At 39.9% G+C, this 23,495-nt stretch overlaps 1 protein-coding gene across 1 annotated transcript in view; it reads left to right on the top strand.

The window, feature by feature from the left end:
- The first annotated feature begins 8,689 nt into the window (after positions 1-8,689).
- src (v-src avian sarcoma (Schmidt-Ruppin A-2) viral oncogene homolog) overlaps positions 8,690-23,495 on the top strand; it is a 52,431-nt gene continuing 37,625 nt past the window's right edge. The window contains exon 1 of the mRNA XM_017487666.3: positions 8,690-9,108. The gene's annotated coding sequence lies outside the window, so the exon portion shown is untranslated. The remainder of the gene's footprint in view (positions 9,109-23,495) is intronic.

The raw sequence follows: 23,495 nt of genomic DNA, 5'->3' as shown, positions 1-23,495 counted from the left end.
GCAGCTCCATCAAACCCCTTCAGACGATTCAGAATACAGCAGCACGCCTCGTCTTCAACCAGCCCAAAAGGACCCATGTCACACCCGTCTTCATCTCCCTCCACTGGCTTCCTGTAGCCGCCCGGATCAAATTCAAGGCCTTGATGCTCACCTACAAAACCTTATCTGGAACACCACCCCCTACCTCAACTCTCTCCTGAAGGCTTACGTTCCCTCACGCAATCTGCGATCGATCAACGACCGACGCTTAGTAGCGCCTACTCAGCGTGGCTCAAGATCCCTTTCCAGAACCTTCACACTAACCGTCCCTCAGCGGTGGAATGAACTTCAATCCGGACCGCAGAATCTCTCACCATCTTTAAGAAACAGCTAAAGACCCAGCTCTTCCGTGAACACCGAACTAACCCCTAAACACCAACCCACATTATCCTCTCTAAAGAAAATAACAATAAAAACCCTTCCTCTGCCACTTACTCCTCTACTCTGTGCACTTTGCTTTTCTAGAACTCCATTATAAGATCTTGTACAGTAGCACTACTCGTATTGTCCTCTGCTTGATATATCGCTTTGCTTGTATTTCCTCATTCGTAAGTCGCTTTGATAAAAGCGTCCGCTAAATGAATAAATGTAAATGTACCATTTAGGGCCAGTAATGTTAACCCTTAAACAGGCAGCGTTCACCACAAGATGCATGCTCTTTAGTTTCTTGTAGAGAGCATGAGAAAGAGTTTTTCACCCAATCCTGTCTAATCAAAGTTGGGCCTGTTTTCAGTATATCATTGAGAGGAATAAAAGTAAGGGTGCGAGTTATAGAGCAGATCCCAGCGAGCTCTCCAGATTCTGAGACCAATTTTAATTGAACTTATAACAGTCATTGATCATTTGTTGTTCTTCACGTGGATTAACTTGGACATAAAAAGTCTACACACACCTGTTGTTAAAATTTCAGGTTATAAATCATGTCAGAACTTTTTCCACCCTCAATGTGAAATTACAACAAATAAAAATTGAGCGGAAAACTATTTTTAAAAAAAAAAACCTTTTAGGGAAACTGTACAATAACCTGGTTGCATAAGTGTGCGCATCCTTTTATAATTGGGTATGTGGCTGTGTTCAGAATGAACCAAACACATTCAAGCTTATGTTCAAAAGTAATTAACATACAGCAGGAATTAACCTCAAATAAAGATCAGCTGTTTCTGTAGGATTGTCTTCACATCTTCATGGTTTCATCTGACTGCGGAAGCCATGGTCCGCAAACAGCTTACAAAGCCTGTACAGGGTCTCACTATCAAAAGATATAAATCAGGAGAGGAGTACAAAAACAATTCCAAAACATTTGATGTGCCATGGAACACCGTGAAGGCCATGATCAAAAAGTGGAGTGACACCACAGTGACATCAGCAAGCACAGGACATCCCTCCAAAATGTATAAAAGGACCAGACAGAAACTTAACAGGGAGGCTGCCAAGAGGTCTACAGCAACATTAAAGGAGCTGCAGGAATGTTATGGTCTGGTGAGACCAATTCCAAAAGGTATAATACTTCCATAATTTCAAATGGTATGTTTGGGGGGAAATAAATGCACATCACCAAAAGAACAGCATACCCAGAGTGACGCGTGGTGGTGGCAGCATCATGCTTTAGGGCTGCTTTTCTTCAGCCAGAACTGGGGCTTTTAACAAGGTGGACACTGCATGAAAAGAGCTGTAATCGGACCAGTAGACTCCTGTATACACCACTGAATTTCAGACCTATTCAGAAATGTACTGGCCGGGAGTGTTAAATTGCATGTTCATATCCACCTGGTTATATACCATTTCGGATGTATAGTGACTGACGTACCCTTCCGTGCTATGGCCATTTGTTGCCATGGAAGATAATCCTGTCAGGGGATGTTTTCACACCCAAGTGATAATTAACAATTCTCACCTAATGTTCATTAATCTCAAACTGGATTGGTTGCCCTGGATTGGTTGCCCTGGATTGGGGGCGGCTGTGGATGAGGTGGTAGAGCAGGTTGTCCACTAATCATAGGGTTGGCGGTTCGATTCCTGGCCCACATGACTCCGCATGCGAAGTGTCCTTGGGCAAGACGCTGAACCCCAAGTTGCTCCTGATGGCAAGTTAGTGCCTTACAGCTTTGCTACCATTGGTGTGTGTGTGTGTGAATGAGACACAGTGTAAAGCGCTATATAAGTGCGCCTTTTACCATTTACCCTCAAACTTAACCTACCCTGAAATCTTGACAGCCATTAGGTCACTGCATGGATTGGCTTTCATTTTATTGGTTAGACTTAAAATTCAGCCTACCCAAAACCCACAGCCTTAGAATATACACCTTGCTACAGGCCTTCAATTAACATTGTTTACAATATAAATTCTGAGACAATAATCGGGCTTTAAATATCTTTATTAAAAGAATGACATATACAAAATAACAGGAATTGAAATTCCTGGCACAGAGCTGACAGTTCTGTCGGGCTCCTCTGTGCCCGTGGTTTAACAACCCACACCGGCCTCCCATCAACAATACCATCTTCTTCATAGAACATAATTTCCACGGTTGCTGCCTCCCACAGTTCTCTTTCCAAGTCTGTCTGAAAGACCTTAGACCTGGGCTTCACCAACTAACATAACAACAACTTAACCACTGAAAGGCTAATAGCATTTTGAAAAGAAAAAAAGCTACATTAACTACATCAATCAAATTCCTTAACTTACACTTCTCTTTCTTTGCTCGTTTTTTGCCCCAGCTTTAACAGAGTTTCTCATCTCTGCTCTTTCTGGCTGGCCCATTGAATGTTTCCTCCTTAGAGTTTCATAATATTCAATTCAATTCAATTTTATTTGTATAGCGCTTTTTACAATAGACATTGTCTCAAAGCAGCTTTACAGAAATATCAACATGGTATACAGATATTAAAGGTGCGAATTTATCCCAACTGAGCAAGCCACTGAGTGGCGACGGTGGCGAGGAAAAACTCCCTAAGATGTTTTAAGAGGAAGAAACCTTGAGAGGAACCTGACTCAGAAGGGAACCCATCCTCATCTGGATAATATGAAGCCTGGAGGTCAACTAGGACGACAAATCATTCTGACCTGAAACCAGCTGCTTTATCTGACTGGACTTGCTGTTGGCTGTTGATCGACTTCTGCATGCCACTGTAAAAATTTTGCCATGTCATGTGTATTTGTATATATTTATCTGAAACACAAATATGATGCTGCGTTATCCTTTTCTGCCAACATGGAAAGACTATTGATAACAAAACGAAGAAAAGAGAATGGTGCTTTTGCCAAGCACTGCAACAAGGTTTTATCACATGCACTGTTTTATTGTCACACACACACACACACACACAAAAAAAAGAGTTTTCACACAATAGAGTTTGGAGCAAGGCTTTCGCAAATGACAGCACAGCAGTGTTTCAAAAAGGATATCTTTGATGAAGACTTAGAACACGGTCCATGTGCTGAAGAAACTGTCACGTCACCAGTTAAAGTGAGAAGTGTGGACTTGGAGGATGATTGTCACATAATAAGAGCTTTATTAAAGAGAAGCAGGCAGATAAATCCAAATCGTGAGATAATAGTGTGGTCTAAAACAGGCCAACAGGCATAAACTAGGCAAAACAGAATCAAACAACGGTGTCGACATCAGTATCAAACCTAAGAGACACGACACTATAAACAAAGGCTTGGTACACAGGGAAACGCATGCAATACTTCGCAACGAACAAAGAGACACAAGAGGTTTAAATACTAAACATAATCAGGGTAAACACAAAACAGCTGAGACCAATGATGACACATATGGGACACATCCAATGACAATACAGGGGCGGAGACAGGACAGAACTCACAACAAAACACACGTGTCAGAAGTAAACAAAAAGTCAGTGTCACTGACAAACCCGGAAGCGCACTCACACTTTGATCTCACGCTTCGGGTTTCAGAGCGCACTGTATGTTCCAGCGCTACGCGAGGGGAAATCGTGACAGTAATAATCTGTTGGGTAAGTTCTTTAATTGACTTTGGTAATGTAAAAACAGAAGTGCTATTTTGAAAGGTAATTTCAATTTATAAGTTAGCTATGGTATTCTCACATAAGGGTTATTGTATTAATATTTTCAAGAAATCTTTCCGTCCATCCATTTTCTATGCCTCTTATCCTTCCACAGGGAACCTGGAGCGTATCCGGAGGTACACCCTAGGGTTAGGGGTTAGGGTTGTGGACGGGGTGCCAATCCATCGCAGGGCACGATCACATACACATTCACAAACTACAAACACTTTAGACACGCCAATCAGCCTACCATGCATGTCTTTGGACTGGGGGAGGAAACCGGAGTACCCGGAGGAAACCCTCACAGTCCCTAGAGAACATGCAAACTCCGCACACACAGGGCACTGGCAGGAATTGAACCCCTGACCCTGGCGATGTGAGGCGAACGTGCTAACCACTAAGTCACCGTGCGCCCCTCGAGAAATTATGTTATGTTAGTTAAGTTATATAGGTTATAAGTTAGTTGCAAAGTATGGGTATTATGGCATACTTTGATTACGTTTGTGAACTCATTTGGTTATGTTTTCTTGATTTGTTAAATTCACGAAGACCAAACAAACAAAAGGTCCAGACTACGTGAAAACGTCTGTCCACCATTTCATTTGTTGTCATGAATGGCACTTCAGCACCTGCATAAGATAACAAAGTGCACAACTGCAGGGTGATTAACAGGTGCTCTCAGTAGATATACAAACAATCACTCCCTGTCTGAGTTAAGGCATAATGAATAGTTCCATAACAAGGTGTAACATCTCAGATATTAACCCATGGCTTTACAAGAATTTATATAGTTATCTTCTTTCATAGTTGAATAACTAGTTACATAAGTAACTATAGCTGATTCTAAATTTATTTCATTTTATTACAGGCAACTAAGGCAAGCCACACAAAGGGAATCTGTGCATGCCTAATGAAGACATTCAGTCGACTGAAGTTCCAGATCCACCAGAAGGTATGCTTACTTTATCCACAATCACTGAAGGTGGGAGTAGAAAAATGTCCAAATGTTCTTCCAAGATAAAATGATATAACATGATTTTATCAGTTGTTTCTTCTGTGATTGCTGAAATGCTTTCCTTATTATTTTGAAGATGATGACAGCGATGAGCTCGTGCTTTTCCTGGAGTCAAGTGAAACAGAGTCTTCAGATGAATACCATGAGCCAGACTTTGGAGCTCCTTGAACATTTGGGTTTAACAGCAGATGAAAACAAGGATGCAGAGGAGATAGCTCTGGGAAAGTTATTTCAATCAATGATGCTTTTAACCTGGCAAGCTGCATTTAATATATCTGATAATAATCACATCACTGCTGCTATGCCTACGGCAGTTCATGTGTTTCATGGGAAATATTCTCGGTGTTAATTCAATTAGCAGTTTTGCCAGTATGATTCCCAAGACTTTACTGGGAAAATTTACTAGCATAAACAGAGACAACCTCTGTGAATTATGTCGTGTGTAACAAGTATATGACAACATATACACTTACTGAGTTCTACCATGTTACCAGGGATGGATCGGCAACCGGTAACACGCGTGGATATGTTCCATTTCACAAACATCCACACAAGACGTCTGCTCTGAGAAAGAAATGTGGCTCTCTCTTAATGACTAAGATGATAAGTTTTAATAGCAAAGAATACTTCTACCCAATACAAACCTATTGCTATAAGAAAGTGGTTCAGTCTCTAGAGACCTTGGTATAAAGACATAGGTTTTTGGAAAAGTGGTGAAATTCCTAATGATGTTATGGCAGAATAATTTGAGCTGACTTTCAGTATGTTAATGGACAGCCTTTTCTAGCAGACCCAAACAATTTTGCCCTTATGATGAATGTTGATTGGTGTCAGCCTTTCAAACATTTGCCATATTCTATAGGGGTCATTTATCTGGTACAGCTCAGAAAAGATTAGAAGCACACTACGGTGCCAGATGGTCTGGATTTTTTCACCTGAAATACTATGATGCCATAAGCTTTGTTGCCATTGATCCAATTGTCACGATTTCCCCTTGAGTCAGCGCTGTAATATTGCAGCGTGCTCGGAAAACCGAAGCGCAAGCCCGTGGCGAGCCCTTAGCGGACGCACGCTTTTTCGGTCTTCATGACATTGACTTTGCTTACGTTGGACACGTGCTTTTGTTATGGTTATGTTCTGTCTCCGCCCATGTTTTGTCCTCGGTTGTTTTCCGAATGTGTGTCATCATTGTTTTCAGCTGTCCCGTGTTTAACCCATGATTACGTTTGTTATATAAACCCCTCGTGTCTCTGTGCACAGTGCGTAGTATAGAGTGTATTCTCGTTACCAAGCGGTTGTTCCTTGTTCTCGTTTCATGTTTATTGACTTTTGTTCGTTCTGAATTCTAGCCTAGCCCAGTTTATGGCTGTTTGTAGATCGCCTCACCCGTTGCCTGTTTTGACCATGCTTCTGTATCATGATTTGGATTTGTCTGCCTGTCGCTCGTAAATAAAAGTCTTTTACTGCACTTGCATCCGTCCTATCCTCCCTTACGTTCCGGGACGTGACACCAACGCACAATCTACTTCTTGGAACAGCTAGGCACATTTTAGGTTATGGATTGAGCTTGGTGTTTTAAGTACCCCAAAACTTCATGAAATACAAAGAAAAAATAGACTGTGTAAAGGTGCCTCGGGATATGGGAACGATTCCCCGTAAAATTACCTCTAGATTCAGTAGATGTACTGCTCACCAAAGGACAAACATCTACTCTCTGTTTTGTTTGAAGGGACTGATTTGCAGCAGATACTATGAAAAGTGGTTTGACTTTGTACAAGCATGCATCATATGCTCAAGAGTTATCTCCATTGATCGACTGCAAATAGCTGACAGGTATCTGCCAGCATTTTTGTCCAAGTTTGTTCATCTTGATGGGCCACTGAACTGCACACAGGTACAAGCTATACTGTACAACCTGTACTGTACTGTATACAGTACTGGTTATACCCGCATTGTTAATAAATGCTGGAATGTTTGGTTGATGTTTCTTGATTTACTATGTAACTGTATTGAACGATCCATCAGTCATTTAACTTTAGCCATTATATCAGCATATGGTAGTGTAGGTGTTAAAAAACAACGTGGTAAGATAAATCTCCTTATTTTAGAAAACGAGTTCAAATCAAAATGTTGTGTAATGGTTGTATACAAAAATGTTATATATACAAAAATAGATAAGTATGTAGTTATAATATATCACCACTGTTTTGTTAATTTTCGCATTAGGTTGTTTAATTTAGTCTGTATTTCTTTGCAGTAATGTAGTTTGCTGTGACCAGCCAATTTGTTTCCCTACACCTTTCTCTTACAATTGCCAGTCATTAACATATGAAAGGCCCTCACATAGCAGGACAGCCAGCAGTCCTCACAACTAGTTGAATTTCAACCGTAATAGTCGGTCAAACTGGTTGTTTGGGGAGATTTAATGTTTTTTGGGGTTTTTTTTGCGTAAGCTGGGTCCGTTTGTACCCTTGTACATCTGAGAAACTTGCAGTTAAGTGGGAGTTTACCAAATCCACTTACATCCAGATTCCACTCTTTTCCTACAGTTGGACGGAATCATGAATAGCTACAAATACCAGTCGATTTTAGTGCAAAACCTTCAGATGTCTGCTAGTAAGCTGAAGATGAAAAGGAATGTCCTCTTTTAGCATGACAATGACCCAAAGCATACATCCAAATCAACAAAGGAATGGCTTAGCCAAAAGAAGATCAATGCTCTTGAATGACCTAGCCAGAGTCCAGACCTGAACCCGACTAAAAAAAATCAGTGCGGTGACCTGAAGTGGGCTGTGTACAGAAGATACCCTTACAGTCTGATGGATCTAGAATGTTTTATTGATATTCAGAAAATATTACCAAGTCAAGATGTGCCACGCTGATAAACTCGTATCCAAAAAAGCCAGAGTGGTGTAATAAAATCGAAAGGTGCTTCAACAAAGTATTAGTTTAGGGGTGTGTACACTTATGCACCTAAGTTATTGTAAGTTTATCACCCCCCCCCCCAAAAAAATTGTTTGATTGTGATTGTTTTTCATTTCATTTATATATGTTGTAATTTCACATTGAGGGTGGAAAAAGTTCTGACATGATTTATCTTGATTTTGTTTATTTTTATTTTTTTAACGAATGAATAAATATGTATGACGTTTTAAAATAATTGGTGAAATCAGAAACTCATCTTTTATTTATTTATTTATTTATTGGCATCAAATAAATCACAGAAATAGGGATGACTTTGACTGTTTTGTACCTTAATAAGGTGGCTCATAAAAAATTCCTTTGGATATGTTTTTACTTGAATCCAAATGATATATAAAATGACATTAAATGTTTGTTTTTTTGTTACTGTTGTTAATCATTTTCCACTCTTGCTTGTTTAAGGGTTAATGGTAATGGTTTGTAATGGTATTTGTAGTGGAAACCATTAGAAATTCTGTGATAGTTTCTATTGTTTTATTTTTTGTTTTTGTTTTTCAGCAGGAGCAGAATAATTACTGAAACAATGGTACAGACTGGGTTTGTCGCCCCCTACAGGTTACAATCTGAAAGTCAGCCCCTCTCTCTCCCTCTCCCTCTCTCTCTCTCTTCCTAGTTTTTCTCCATAGCTTTAACGTTCAGCATTGTGGGCAGCTCCTCATTGTAACAGGTTTCTACTATTCGGCGGTTATTTGTTGTCCTACATGTCGTAACCCTGGATAGCCTTTGAATGACAAAAATATACATGTAAATAGTCAAAAGTAGGATGCTTACAGCTGCCAGAACCGTGGATATCCCTTTCATTACGAAAAACTGGTCATAATTAGGATGTTTGCAGCTGGCGTGCGGATTGTCAGGGCTGGTCATGACCTCACTAACCCTCCCCTGTTCCCTCAATGAGTCTCTCCCAGGAGCTCTGGCTGGTCGTCTTGTTTATGGTGCATTTCTGACGATGGAAATCTGAGTTCGGCTCTTTCTGGAACTACTGGTGTGTGTGTGTGAGTGAAGCGAGAGACCGGTGTAGCAAACGGGAAGACGCCGGGGTGAGTGTATATTATTATTATTATTATTATTATTATTATTATTATTATTATTATTATTATTATTATTTCTACCTACAAGCGACGCGTGTTGCCAAATATGGTGCTGTAGCTTGCTATTGTGACCCAGAGTACCATTTAACCTAGTAGCCTTAGTGTGCTATTTAACCTGGTAGGCTTACTGTGCTATTTAACCTAGTAGGCTTACTGTACTATTTAACCTAGTAGGCTTAGTGTACTATTTAACCTAGTAGGCTTAGTGTGCTATTTAACCTAGTAGGCTTATTGTACTATTTAACCTAGTAGGCTTACTGTACTATTTAACCTAGTAGGCTTAGTGTGCTATTTAACCTAGTAGGCTTATTGTACTATTTAACCTAGTAGGCTTACTGTACTATTTAACCTAGTAGGCTTAGTGTACTATTTAACCTAGTAGGCTTATTGTACTATTTAACCTAGTAGGCTTACTGTGCTATTTAACCTAGTAGGCTTACTGTACTATTTAACCTAGTAGGCTTAGTGTACTATTTAACCTAGTAGGCTTAGTGTGCTATTTAACCTAGTAGGCTTATTGTACTATTTAACCTAGTAGGCTTACTGTACTATTTAACCTAGTAGGCTTAGTGTGCTATTTAACCTAGTAGGCTTATTGTACTATTTAACCTAGTAGGCTTACTGTACTATTTAACCTAGTAGGCTTAGTGTACTATTTAACCTAGTAGGCTTATTGTACTATTTAACCTAGTAGGCTTACTGTACTATTTAACCTAGTAGGCTTACTGTACTATTTAACCTAGTAGGCTTACTGTACTATTTAACCTAGTAGGCTTAGTGTACTATTTAACCTAGTAGGCTTATTGTACTATTTAACCTAGTAGGCTTAGTGTGCTATTTAACCTAGTACGCTTACTGTACTATTTAACCTAGTAGGCTTAGTGTGCTATTTAACCTAGTAGGCTTAGTGTGCTATTTAACCTAGTAGGCTTAGTGTGCTATTTAACCTAGTAGGCTTACTGTACTATTTAACCTAGTAGGCTTACTGTACTATTTAACCTAGTAGGCTTACTGTACTATTTAACCTAGTAGGCTTAGTGTACTATTTAACCTAGTAGGCTTAGTGTGCTATTTAACCTAGTAGGCTTAGTGTACTATTTAACCTAGTAGGCTTAGTGTGCTATTTAACCTAGTAGGCTTAGTGTACTATTTAACCTAGTAGGCTTAGTGTACTATTTAACCTGGTAGGCTTATTGTACTATTTAACCTAGTAGGCTTACTGTACTATTTAACCTAGTAGGCTTAGTGTACTATTTAACCTAGTAGGCTTATTGTACTATTTAACCTAGTAGGCTTAGTGTGCTATTTAACCTAGTACGCTTACTGTACTATTTAACCTAGTAGGCTTAGTGTGCTATTTAACCTGGTAGGCTTAGTGTGCTATTTAACCTAGTAGGCTTAGTGTACTATTTAACCTAGTACGCTTAGTGTACTATTTAACCTAGTAAGCTTACTGTACTATTTAACCTAGTAGGCTTACTGTACTATTTAACCTAGTAGGCTTAGTGTGCTATTTAACCTAGTACGCTTAGTGTGCTATTTAACCTAGTAGGCTTAGTGTACTATTTAACCTAGTAGGCTTAGTGTACTATTTAACCTAGTACGCTTAGTGTACTATTTAACCTAGTAAGCTTACTGTACTATTTAACCTAGTAGGCTTACTGTACTATTTAACCTAGTAGGCTTAGTGTACTATTTAACCTAGTACGCTTAGTGTACTATTTAACCTAGTAAGCTTACTGTACTATTTAACCTAGTAGGCTTAGTGTACTATTTAACCTAGTAGGCTTAGTGTGCTATTTAACCTAGTAGGCTTAGTGTGCTATTTAACCTAGTACGCTTAGTGTACTATTTAACCTAGTAAGCTTACTGTACTATTTAACCTAGTAGGCTTACTGTACTATTTAACCTAGTAGGCTTAGTGTGCTATTTAACCTAGTAGGCTTAGTGTACTATTTAACCTAGTAAGCTTAGTGTACTATTTAACCTAGTAAGCTTACTGTACTATTTAACCTAGTAGGCATAGTGTACTATTTAACCGAGTAAGCTTACTGTACTATTTAACCTAGTAGGCTTAGTGTACTATTTAACCTAGTAGGCTTAGTGTACTATTTAACCTAGTAGGCTTATTGTACTATTTAACCTAGTAGGCTTATTGTACTATTTAACCTAGTAGGCTTAGTGTGCTATTTAACCTAGTACGCTTAGTGTACTATTTAACCTAGTAAGCTTACTGTACTATTTAACCTAGTACGCTTAGTGTACTATTTAACCTAGTAGGCTTAGTGTACTATTTAACCTAGTAGGCTTATTGTACTATTTAACCTAGTAGGCTTAGTGTGCTATTTAACCTAGTACGCTTAGTGTACTATTTAACCTAGTAAGCTTACTGTACTATTTAACCTAGTACGCTTAGTGTACTATTTAACCTAGTAGGCTTAGTGTACTATTTAACCTAGTAGGCTTAGTGTACTATTTAACCTAGTAGGCTTATTGTACTATTTAACCTAGTAGGCTTATTGTACTATTTAACCTAGTAGGCTTAGTGTGCTATTTAACCTAGTACGCTTAGTGTACTATTTAACCTAGTAAGCTTACTGTACTATTTAACCTAGTACGCTTAGTGTACTATTTAACCTAGTAGGCTTACTGTACTATTTAACCTAGTAGGCTTACTGTACTATTTAACCTATTAGGCATAGTGTACTATTTAACCGAGTAAGCTTACTGTACTATTTAACCTAGTAGGCTTAGTGTACTATTTAACCTAGTAGGCTTAGTGTACTATTTAACCTAGTAGGCTTAGTGTACTATTTAACCTAGTACGCTTAGTGTACTATTTAACCGAGTAAGCTTACTGTACTATTTAACCTAGTAGGCTTAGTGTGCTATTTAACCTAGTAGGCTTAGTGTACTATTTAACCTAGTAGGCTTAGTGTACTATTTAACCTAGTAGGCTTACTGTACTATTTAACCTAGTAGGCTTATTGTACTATTTAACCTAGTAGGCTTAGTGTGCTATTTAACCTAGTAGGCTTAGTGTACTATTTAACCTAGTAGGCTTAGTGTGCTATTTAACCTAGTAGGCTTAGTGTACTATTTAACCTAGTATGCTTAGTGTACTATTTAACCTAGTAGGCTTAGTGTGCTATTTAACCTAGTAGGCTTAGTGTACTATTTAACCTAGTACGCTTAGTGTACTATTTAACCTAGTAGGCTTACTGTACTATTTAACCTAGTAGGCTTAGTGTGCTATTTAACCTAGTAGGCTTAGTGTGCTATTTAACGTAGTACGCTTAGTGTACTGTTTAACCTAGTAGGCTTAGTGTGCGGTTTCCTGTAGGATGTAGGCTATTTCCATACACCTATACATTGTGTCGTTTTTTAAACAAGGTGTTCAGAGACTTCCTCCAAATGCTCAGTCCATTATTCATAACATCCATAACGAGAGTTCAGAACCAAAGTCAAACGTGTATTTTAGAACAAAAAGCCCCATATTCCTTCACAATCCTGATTTCCTGTTACTTCCTGAACAGTCGTATGGCTGGTGGTGTTTTGAAATCCTCATTAATGAAGAAGAACTTCTCTTCTGCACGGTCATGTGCTCAGGATTCTCTTCCCACTCCAAATGACTCAAAACGTCCTCAAAATAAACAGTGCTTGGGAATTTTTTTTTTTTTTCTCCTTTTGCTTAAGAATCAGACCAAGGAACATTCACAGATTTTTATGACTACTGAGCTGAGACTTCTCAAAGATATGTAAATAAAAAGCCATTTAATAAGGAAGTCCTACGGAAAAGCCTACGGGATCCATCTTCCAAGGGACCTTCATATATTAAAAAAAAAAAAAAACGAATAAATCTAAGGAAGCCTGTCTTTAAACACTACTAGAGTTAAAGTACCATTTTATTTGTTTCAGTAAGTACCTGTCTTTCTTTCTCTTCATTAGTTAAGTCAATTGATTAGCAAATCATAACTAAGGATAAATCTTATAAACTAATCTAAAAGAAGAGAGAGAGAGAGAGAGAGAGAGAGAGAGACGCACAGGCTGGTAATGCAACAGTTGCTTATAACAGCTATAACTTAAGGGATAGCAGGAAGTAACTTGTTTTGAAGAATATTAAATGTAACTATAACCAGATAAAACGTATCATGTGGTGTTCTTTACTTTAATAAAATTGTTAGCGTTATAAAAGTACTCCTTCCCTTCCGAGTAGAAAACCCATTAATAAGAATGTAAACCGTCTGAAGAACCCTCGAGGAGCCTTCTTTCTTTCTTTCTTTTTCTAATAGTGTAGTGGATAATGATGGGTACATATTGTGGATGTATTTGCATGCTAATGGTCTTACTCCCTCGTCTGTTGGAAAGTCCGGCTTGGCTGCGAAAATACAAGGAACCCATTTTTAGCAGCTAATAAGTTATTTTCCCGCGTGCTTATTCCTGATTGTTCAATAATAGTTTGAGATTTTCCGATCGACCTTAACCATTGTCTTATTTATTCGTCTTATTTTGTCGTAATTCAGAGACTGTTGCCTTTTTACCAGGACTTACCAGATAGCAAAGATGGTCTTGGATTTTCAGCAGGGTTGTAAAGAATAAGCACAGATGTGTTCATATCTATCCCCTTATCATGTTGCATGGAACCCTTAGAAGGTCACCCTTTCAAGGTCAGCATCCATTAGTAAGAGTTTACGTAAAAATAACATTTGATGACTAAAATGCATTGTTTCTAATCTACTTTTTTTTAAATTCTTTAAAACCTATTAAAGAATTATAAATACGACCTGTACGTTCCTCTCGTGCAAATGTGGAAACCACTCGTATGTGATTTTTGAAACTAAATGAATAGTCCTTGTATTAGACATTTTCACCACACCAGTATAGACCTTTGGAAAGGGAGCAAAGAGCCAATTAAGTGAGCTTAATGCCTGTTGGAATTCTGCGAATGCCTCAGAGTGAAAGCTATGCATGTTTACGCCAGCCTCGAATGAGATCACTGGAAAATCAGCTCTTGAAGGCAAGATTCCTGTTAATTTGGGAGCATGCCAATGTACTGGCGCCTTTGTGTAAAACACACTGAAACTCTCTGTCCATGGATACACTAGGCCACACCATCAATGGCTCTGCTGTTTCCCCAAATTTGTTGGATATCTGGCAAGTGAATAAAAGTAGCTTCATCTTTAGATATGTATGAGACGGATCATGAAAGGAACCAAGGCCTCGAGTCCTACTGGGAGTTCTTTTGGAGAAGTTTATTAAACCGGACTGTATGACCAAATGAACTAAAGGCTCACATCGTGTGTGGTTCGGAGCGGGTTGCTTTTTTCCTTAATGAAGTTCTCTTACATTTGGTGTCGTTGTGGATCTTTAAAAACATAATTGCACATTACGAGACGGTAGTGCCACTGCCGTCGTGGTCAAAATGGAGATGTTTCCATATCATCTTCGACGGAAAGTAGTCGGTCATATAGAAATTTATATAAATGAGTTGTATATAAGCCACTATTTATAAAAAAATAAAAATAAAAACCACACTAGAGTCAGTGTCATTTCCAGTGTAGGTGGCCTGAGACCGGCGAATGTGGTGGTGTTAGTTTTGATTCGTAATACACAGGGTAAAACTTACGTCAGAATCGCTGAATGTCCTGATAAACTGTTTTATTGTTTGTTTTATATACTTTAAAAAAAAAAAAAAAAAACCCTTCTGCACTCTTATACAAACCTCACTTATTTATTAACATGAGTTTGTTCAGTAGATTTTCAGACGATGGCCGTGTTTTCATTTCTTTTTGCTGTTATTATGCATTCTCGGTTATATTCCACCGTAAACTTTCCATTCTCGGTTATCAGGATCACTATATTTCTCGTTGCACTTATGAAATCGGTTTTCTGTGACACTTGTACACAGTTACTGATTTAAAGGCAATCATCTTCGAATGAGTCACATCTGCCCACATCTTTTAAGATTTAGAGTAGGTTTGTTAGTGTCATGGTTTCATGGTTCGTCATGATGTATAATTGAAAGGTTACCTCACCACTGACTTTTTTTCTTTTCTTTTCTTTCAAATCACTGATTGAAATGCATTTCCATCTATAACCATCCAGTGATTCTCATTCATTTTGTGTCTGGCTGTGACTCACAAGCCCCTCCCTCTGGACCTTATATCATAATACAGCCACCTCTACTTCTCGGCACGGAGTATGTGACTGCAGTGAAATCCCCTTGGTTGTGAAATTGCCACCTTTGCTGCTACTACTAGCATGTTCATAACATGATCGTACACTCTGGCTATCAAAAATGCTGAAGATCATTGGTTTGCTGACTGGAAATAACTATGGTACCATCCACTTTAATAGGAACACCTGCACATTCGGGCAGTTATCTAAGAGGCTAATCATGTGGCAGCAGCACATTGCGGAAAATCATGCAGCTATAGATCAAGAGCTTCAGTTAATGGTCACGTCGAACATCGGAAGGAAGAAAAAAGTGTGATCTCTGTGACTTTGATCGTGGCATGGATGTTAGTACTAGATGGGCTGGTTTGAGTATTTCAGAAACTGCCGATCTCCTGGGAATTTCACACGCAACGGTCTCTAAAGTTTACACCGAATGTTGCGAACATAGCGAGTTACAGGCTTGTGGGTGGAAATGCCTTGATGATGAGAGAGGGCAGAGAAAAATTGCCAGGAAGGATATAGTAACTCGTACCGTATAATCATGCTTTACAACCGTGGTGAGCAGAAGCATCTCAGCCTGCACAAAACATCAAACCTTGAGGTGGATGGGCTACGGTAGCAGAAGACAACTTTGGGTTTCACTTCTATCGGCCAAGAAAAGGAATCTGACTGGCATCCAAACTGGAGCCTGCGATCACTTGAAAAACGGGTGTCGGAAGACCAGGTTGTAATTCACAAAGAAATACAGAGATGAGCCACAAAAGTTCAAAAACCAAGATCAACGTCTAGCGACGTGATGGAAAGGCCAGAGTGTGGAGAAAGAAATGATCTGTTCATGATCCAAAACATATGAGCTCATTGGGCAAGCATGGTGGAGGTAGTGTCATGGCTTGGGCTTGCATGGCTGCTTCTGGAACAGGCTCGCTAATCTTTATCGATGATGTAACTCATGATGCTGGCAATAGAATGAATACAGAAGCCTGCAGAAACGTTATCCGACAATTTACAGAGAAATGCATCCGATCCAACTGGGAGGAACTTCATCATGCAGCAAGACAATGACCCAAAACACACTGCCAACACAACAAAGGACTTCATCACGGGGGGAAAAAGTGGAAAGTTATACACCGGCCAAGTCACTCACCAGATTTTAAACCACTGGCGCATGTTTTTCACCTCCTGAAGAGGAGACCCCCTAGTAGTGAGAAACCCCCTAGAACAAACCGCAACTGAAAGAAGCTGCTGTACACGTCTGGAAAAGCATCACAAAAGAAGAATGCGACAGTTTGGTGTTGTCAGTGGGTCAAAGGCAGCGACTTGATGCAGTTATTGCAAGCAAGGCATACGCAACCAAATATTAAGTGTCGTCTACTTTAATACTCTCTGTTCCAATACTTTCGCTCACCAAAAAAACGAGTGGTCTGCCACGTTTCAAGTTATTTAACCCCTCTAGATGTACGTATCGGGAAATGAAAGCAGAAATTCTGATCTGTTGATCTCAAACTTAAAATGTCTGCAGTATGTGTGCATGTGTGTGTCTTTAATAACGGCGCCCAAGTTATGTATCGTCACAGCTCTGGTTTTGTCAGGGATGTTGTGTTCGAATGACATTTTCACTAACAACAAAATGCCGTCATTTTCCTCTTGATGATGCGACTTGAACACCTCGGACATGAGTCCCCGATGTGCCCAAACAGAGCCTTTAACTATCCATGAGCGATTCATTTCAAAAGCATTTTGAACCATTCTGCAGTGTTCCGAAGAGCTTGTGTATTCTGTGGCGCAGACAGTTCACTCCTGGCAGTATATGTAACTGTCTCATCATTTTCTGTCACACTGGCCCACTTCTGGTCCTAATTAGCTCCGTGTGATTTTCAAGGACATATGGCTGACTGGGGAAATGCCAACAGTTTTTGTGGCAGAGCTTGCTTCACTGGCCCAATACTAGTGACTGGAGGAGTTTGACTGCTGGTTGCTTGAACAAGTCTATTCAGTTAGCGTACTCTGAGAACAAAGCGAGAACTGTAAATGTTTACACACCAAAGTTGCGTCGTTTAATTTGTGTTCAACTAGTTCGCTTTAGAAAGGTTTCTATTTGGCCTACTGCCATTTCTCATTAGAACTAAAGACACAGCAACAAGAGACAAAACTGCAAGCAGTGTTTTCGGTTGGTTGGTTAGTGTAAACGTAGCGTAAGCCTTTTTAGGATAAGAACGTTTTAAAGTGATTCAAATAAAATAAAAACCCATGAAAAGAACATGAGAAGGACGACGTGGCTGACCACCCAGAGATCTGGTCCCCTGCATCTATACACATGTTCAGGCCATTAGAATGGAAGATGTGATGTGAGCGTTCACGGCGTGGAACACAGAGTGACTCTGTCCTCGCAGAGTTAAGTTCACTTCCTGTCAGCTTGGGAGAAGAGAGAAGCCACAGAAGCTGTACATCTCTTCTCAATTCCTCCTCTGTTCTCGCCTTTCTTTCTCCTCAGATTTTTCCCCCCACCTCTCCTGCACTCGGGTGACATGAAAAAGGAGCAAGCTGAGATTTAGTGCGACACAAACCTTTTTTCCCTTTCTTTCTTTCTTGCTGTACAAGAATAGAAATCTCGCTCCCTGAAGAAGTGCTTGTGCACTAAGAGGACCTTATGTGGCTTCTTCCTCGTGAAATTCAGTTAAATTGTTGAACTCCGGTTTTCATACATTGTTTTGTCTAAAAAGGGTTTGGTGCTAGATTATGCGTATAAATCAACGTCAAGGCCATATTGTTATGAGGAGCCAGTTAGTATGGTAACTTCTTTGGACTGCATGGCTGATGATAACTGGGAGGCAATTTATAGTCTTAGGTTTCAGTGTAGAATATGTAGGGGCTGAAATTCTACACCAGACACGAGTACACGATTAAATCATGAAATATTTGATTTACCCCTCATTAATATTTGCGGCTGATTAGGAACGGGTTGTGGTGGAGGAACACTAGAGTACTGCCCTATGATGTCTAGTTTAGATGCTGGATTTTTGATTAAAACAAGTAAAGGCTTGAAATAATTTCACTTTGTGTAATGAATATATGAAAGTCCCACTTTTTGACGATATTCAATTTTTTAGGAGACGCCCCTCTATATTTTCACATCCTGCAGAACCAGTTTTGAAAATCACCTGTCGTGAGGCCACTTTCAGCCTGTTGGTCCTCTCGGAGCTTCACTCTTTAATGTCTCGTGCGCCACTGTTGGGTCCTCCTCATTTCAAGTCAGTCATCTTATTAATATTAATTGTGTTATTAATATAAACTCGTGCATTGGTCATTTATTAGTCTCTCCACAGATTTTCAGCCAGCATCAAATACATTGGGTATAAACGGGAATTTTGAAAATGCCCATGTGGGGCCGGACCGTGCGCGTGATTTACGTTAACTTGGCCATGAAATACTGACTCGAGGTCACAAAACGTTAACGGACACACATTACTTTATTCATGCTGTCAATTCTTGTATCTACAGTTCTCTAATTTAAGTGTACCCGTGTTTTAGTTCATTTGTGCGCTCCTCTAAAGGTAATATGCCCAAGCAGTGCTCTGGTCGCTGTGCGTCTACCAAGGAAGTTATCATTATACGGTAGATTTTACTAGAGCACTTTGATTGAATGAGATGAATTAGAATTTGATTAGACGTGAAATAGATTGCTCTGAAGGTGTTGATTCGTTTTCTATAAGAGTAGCTTTGACAATAGTGTAGCTGTAATTCCAATCATGGGTTTATTGTATATTCATGCACTAGTTTTAATGCAGTTAAGTGTCGTATACTCACTGATATGGTAAGGCTTTATTATAAGGAGATGTTTATGTAATGTTTATGGAAGGAGTCTCTAGTGTCAGGGGCGCACGGTGGCTTAGAGGTTAGCACGTTCGCCTCCAGGGTCGGGGGTTTGATTCCCACCGTGGCCCTGTGTGTGTGTGTGTGGAGTTTGCGTGTTCTCCCCGTGCTGCGGGGGTTTCCTCCGGGTACTCCGGTTTCCTCCCCCACTCCAAACACATGCACGGTAGGCTGATTGGCGTGTCCAAAGTGTCTGTAGTGTATGAATGGGTGTGTGAGTGTGTGTGTGATTGTGCCCTGTGATGGACTGGCACCCTGTCCAGGGTGTACCCCGCCTTGTGCCCCATGCTCCCTGGGATAGACTCCAGGTTCCCCGTGACCCTGAAAAGGATAAAGCGGTGTAGAAGATGGATGGATGGTCTGTAGTGTCAGCGCTTTCTAACAGTGAATGTTTTCTTGCTCAGAAAAGCCTTCAAGACAGAGGAGCTTGCACTTTTCAGTTTCACAGTAACATGCCAATCTGCATAGTTTTGTATTATTAACTTCACAGGGGAGGGAAAAAAAAAAGAGAAGCTTTACAGGTTATAGCTGCTGTAATGTAAGTGATAACAGGAACTAACTTGGTGGTATAAAAGGAATAAAAACACTTCAGGGCATGCTTTTACTGGAAACACACCACCATGTCATTGACACCTATGACAGCACATCCCGTCATGCGTTATTTCTTAATTGTATAATATATAGTATTATTGAAGAACCCTAATATTTAGTTCATCTAGCTAGCCTATATAAATGTTGAGTAAAACAGAACTTTACGTTCATTCAACAGGACTAGAGCTGAAAATGTTTAAAAGAGCCTTTTAACAGTGTTTCAAAAGAAATACAGTGAACTCGTTAGACAAGGAGTGTGTCCCGTTGTAAGTGGAAAGTCTGTAAACCAAAATGCAAACCCTGTGTCTTAGTGTAAATAGTGTGATGTGAATATTCTGCAAAAGATAATGAAGAAAGGATCATTAAAACAGCAGCAGTACAAGACGTCTTGGTTAAATATGTGGTGAAGGATTTTATGTACTGATCAGAGGCTTGTGAGGTCATGGCCAAGCTGCCACTGTTGGGTGCTTGAGCAAGCCCCCTTTAACTCTGTCTGCTCCAGGGGCACTGTAACATAGCTAACGTTCTGCTCTGACCCCCAACTCCTATCTAACTGGGGATTTTCACAGTACTCTACTTTTATTGTGACAGTAAAGGCGGTCTTCTAGTATGTAAGCCTGGACCACGTATTCCAGTTGCTAATGAAGTCACACAATGGCTTATAACTGGCGTATGAACAACTTACTACAGTTCTCCAAGTATGCAGGATGAAGTAAAACCAACATGGCATGTCTAACATCAAAGTGAACTAAGCACAACAGTCCAAACCTTCTCCATATATCACTTCCTAAAGGGAGTTCCTGTCTCTAAACTTATTGATTTATTGATTGATTGATTGATTTGACTTGAACTGAAGCAGTACTAGCAGTGTGCTGATGTGCCGCATATTGTATAGAATAATAAATGAATGTCATAAAAATCAAGTATACTTTTTTATTTATTTATTTATTTATTTTTAAGACATGTAAATAGTGAGGCTCTGCAGTGCTACATGTTATAATACCTTGCTTCAAAGCTTCAAGCGGCATTCACAAGCGTGTATTGTCCATGGAACCATCAGATTTAATGTGTGTCAGAGAGTGTGCTAGCAGAACCGTGCATTTGGAGGAAGTCATTTGTATATTGAAATATCAGCCAGAACAATGATGGAAATCAAAACTCTGCTTTGGGCGCCAGCCTACACACTGGTATGGAAATCTGGAGGGTGTGAGTCAGTTTGACTGCGTGACACCGTACATTACAAGGGAGAACCTTGTGATTTGGGTATTTGGACTGCTGGCTCCTTCTTGATGGCTGACCCTGATATACCGTTTGTGTTGTATTTCAGTTTGAATGCCACGAGTGATTATACTAATGGCAGGAGGAGGATTTGTGACAGTGTATGTGCTCGTACTTTTGCTGTTGCCTTTCGCTGACTTTGACAGAGAGTTTTGTTGTTTTTTTGTTTTGTTTTGTTTTTTGCGGCAGTGCTGTAAGGTTCTTGCGTGTTGATGCAACCTACAAAGTCATAAGAAAAGTTACGTCCAGTAGCTCTGACTGTCCCCTTTACCCAGACTTACCTTTGTACTGATTTACAAATGTGAGACTGATAAATATAGTCTCCGTCTACACGTAGCACAGGTGTAGCCTGTATAAATGTTATGGGCATGCATTGCGCCTTCGCTTGCATCGAAAGGAAACTTGCAGCTAGCATTTATAGTAAAGGTCAGAGCAGTCAGTTTGCATTGATTCCATTATGAGTATTTCAAGGCATTATCTCCTGTTATTCAGACAGGGTAAGATTTCGGTCACATCTGATTCCACCACGTCACTCCTTCGTCCATCTGGGTTCACTGGTGTTTCTTTCAGTCATTTCTCACAGATTGATTCTGAGGCTCTCACAAGGGAGGTGTCTAGCATGAACGCTACCACTTGCTTCCTCGATCCTATTCCCACAAGCCTATTTAAATCGTGCTTCGACGTTTGGTGCCCTGCTATCCTCAGTATTATAAATGAATCACTGGAGACTGGGGTCATTCCAGCAGCATTAAAGATTACCGCTGTAACACCTGTGCCAAAAAGAAAATGCTGCCTTGGATGATTTTAACAATTTTCGTCCCATCTCAAATCGTCCGTTTTTTGGTCAGAAGTACTTTTGCGCGTTGTTGCCTCTCAATGAATTACAATTAATTGTGAGATGACTGCAATTCTATGGGTGGCTACAGGTCTGACACTAGTTCTGTGCTCACTGGTGTTCCTCAGGGATCAGTTTTAGGCCCTCTACTTGTCAATATTTATCTATCTCCACTTGGGCATCTGCTGTGATCGCTCAGCCTTCATCATCACTTTTATGCTGACGAGACCCAAATCTACATTCACTCAACATCTGGGGGAAAACCTTGATGTTTGTTTTCTTTCTGAATGTATTTCTGAGATTAAAAAAAAAAACAAAAATGGATGAATAATAATTTTCTGTTCCGGAATAGCGGTTATGAGGTTATGAGCTGAGGTTATGCTTATAGGTTCCCGTCATCAAATTCTCAAAGCTGTTTAGTTGATGGTTCTGTTTTGGGAACTCAAAGTAAAATGAGGAACCTCGGAGTCATTTTCGATAGCAGTCTTCCATTTGATTCTTTTGAACAGAGCGCTGGTAAAGCATCTTTCTTTCGCCTCAGGAATAGAGCAAGATTGCGCCCTGTGCTAAATTCCTCTGTAGCTGAAAAGCCGATAAACTCGTTCGTTGTCTCTGAGATAGATTATCAGATTATCAGATAAGCTCCAATATGTATAAAACTCTGCATATCCTGGTCCCAGTCAGGATCCTGGCGGCAATCACATTACTCCTGTTTCGGCGTCCTCGCTCTGGCTCCCGGTCAGGTCCCGTGTCCATTTTAAAATGATGATGCTGACCTACAAAGCATTACGTGGCTTGGCTCCGCATTACTTATCTGCTCCTCACAGTCTAATCTGTTAACTGTTCCTCAAACACGCTTAAAATCTACGGGTGACGGGGCTTTCTCCGTCTCTGCTCTTCACTTTGGAACTCTCTTCCTCTTGAACGTAGGGAAGCTCCGATCTATTCAATTTTTTTTTTAATGCTCAACTCAAGACATACCTTTTTAAACTAGCATTTGCTTGCTGATGTATACTTTTATTTATTTATTTTCCCCCCACGTACTGCTTATTTTGTGTACAGCACTTTGAGAAGCTGCTTTTGAAGACACTCTATAAAATAAAGTTGTATATTATTATTATTGTTATTATTATTATTATTATTATTATTATTATTATTATTATTATTAGTCCCATAAATATCTGTTAAGTAACGTTGCCGGAGTACATAAGTAGTAACTAAGATTGAATTGTAAAGGATAAGTGATGGCTGTATAAGTCATAGGGAGGGGGGGGGGGGGGGGGGGTTGGGTACTGCTTTCTTGTACACTTCAAAGAGGAAGGAAGAAAAACCATTTCAGACACTTGACCTTACTGTGACCTTCATCCCCATTTGGATCAGTTCCCAAATCTAATCCGTGAACCTGCTGGTTCCAAAGGCATTTCTTTATAAATCCTTCAAACATTCAAGCATTCGTAATTGAGGGATCACGCTCACGGACGCTCATCTCTGTCGGATGGGCCGTGGCACGCACGCACGCACGCACGCACGACCGGAAAGCGTAATGCCTCCTCCATCTAATGGCTGAGGCATGAAGGAATTCAAA

Source organism: Ictalurus punctatus, chromosome 15 (genome assembly GCF_001660625.3).
Source record: "Ictalurus punctatus breed USDA103 chromosome 15, Coco_2.0, whole genome shotgun sequence".
Classification (NCBI taxonomy): Eukaryota; Metazoa; Chordata; class Actinopteri; order Siluriformes; family Ictaluridae; genus Ictalurus; species Ictalurus punctatus.
This window is presented reverse-complemented; position numbering and strand designations above follow the sequence as displayed.